Source organism: Octodon degus, unplaced genomic scaffold, assembly GCF_000260255.1.
Source record: "Octodon degus isolate 3935 unplaced genomic scaffold, OctDeg1.0 scaffold00080, whole genome shotgun sequence".
Lineage (NCBI taxonomy): Eukaryota > Metazoa > Chordata > Mammalia > Rodentia > Octodontidae > Octodon > Octodon degus.
Genome location: NW_004524656.1, coordinates 263,684 through 265,569, shown reverse-complemented (window position 1 = coordinate 265,569; position 1,886 = coordinate 263,684).

Sequence of the window (1,886 nt, the reverse complement as noted above, 5' to 3'; positions counted from 1 at the left end):
GTTTTGCCAGCATGTTATTGAGGCTTTAATTTCCTGTATATCACTTTGAACCTGTTTCATAGATTCTATTTCTTTCCTGAATTGTTTATTCAGGGGTTCCATCATTTTTATATTCTCCTCTATTTTTTATCAGTGTATATTTAAGTGGATGCCACTTATACTCATAAGTGAAATAAACCTGACCCACATGTGTAAATATAGTATAGTCTCTCTAGTATAAGAACTCAAAAGAAGAAATAGAAAGGTATAACACAATTAAAAGGAAAGCAAGAACTTGAGGATTGAACAATGAGGAGAGGGCAAGGAGAAAAGCTGGGGAAAATGACAGGGGCAAAGCCACACATTTCTACACACCAGATGGGTAAGGCAATGATCCTGAGAAACATCAGCAGGTTTTTGAAATTAGCAGTTAATTGGCAGGATTCTCACCCTGACTAACTATATATGCTGATACCTGTGAACCAAGCAACTGCACTGAAGAAAGCAATATGTAATAGAAGGGTCACACTTAGAATGCCTGTCATTCTGGTCTAAATATGTACTACTTGTCATGACATAGCAATTATTGCCATACTGTCTCTCAAGTAAATGCCTGTTTTTTTTTTTAAAAAAAAAGGTTAATAAATGAAAAAAGGACACAAGAAAAAAAGTCACAGGATTGTCCTGCTACAATGCTGTATATAATTAGATTTCTAAATTTCTGTGTAAAAATATGTAATTGTTTATTCATAAATTTTAACATTTTTTATTTTTTAATTTTTTTCTCCATATTCTGTAGAGAGTTAAAGTTTAACACATCAATTCTAGATGTAAAAGACCTGTTCCATGTTATGCCTAAGATGTTTGATATTCAGACAGATAATGAGGTTAAACCCAACTGCATATACTGTAGGGTAATAATAAGATTCTCTTCTGAAGGGTTAACCTAAGTTTTCAGGTCAAAATTTAGAAAAAAAAAAAGGGCTGCAAAGACAGCCAACATTTTGGTCCTAGCCTTTCAAGGTCAGTAAAGACTCAGGACATAGGAGAACTTATATTGTAACATCATGTAACTCAGTTGTGTCCCAAATTTTCTGATCAAGGAGATTATGAGGCCACAGAGCAATGTGATTGATGACCTAGAGTGTGCCTAAGAAAAGTCAACTGGAGAGAAAACAGTCTCTCAGGCTTTCACAGAGAGCAAACTGGTCAAGCAACGGCCATGACTTATCTACATGGGTGACACTGCAAAGGATCTACAAACTTCAGTAGAGTTATAGGATAAATTATGAGGGTACTTGACTGACCTTATCAGATACAAAAGCTACATTTCTTGTTATATAAGTCTTGCTTTATCTTAGTTTTAACAATCCAGCAGAAAATTATAAAAACAAGGTATAAAGGGTAAAGCCGTATTAATATGCTGAGCTGTAAAAGGCTCAAGTCAACAACTTCTCACATGGTCAGTCCTATGGATAACTCACTACTATTATGGACTACTGGACTATATTGGATTATTTTCCTGAATTCACATAACCTACAATATTTACATGGCAAAGGAATTCCCATCTCTAACAAAGCTAAACAAGAAAAGGTGATACAAAAGAAGGACCATATTGTATCTGTATATACAAAATAGTTAGGATAGATATACAGCTACTTTCTCTTAATTCAATGAGAAGAAAGATTTGTACTAGTAGTATTTGGACAGGATATCATTTCTGCATCTTGTACTATGAATAACCACTAAGAATATAACAATATGCAATGTATTAATTATTGAAACTGTCCTATTACTCGGTTTTGAAACTGTCTCATTGCTGTTTCTAAATAAAATTTTTTTAAAAGACCAGGAAATGCAGGAGGGTAGACCTAGGCACACTCTAGGTCATCAATCACATTGCTCT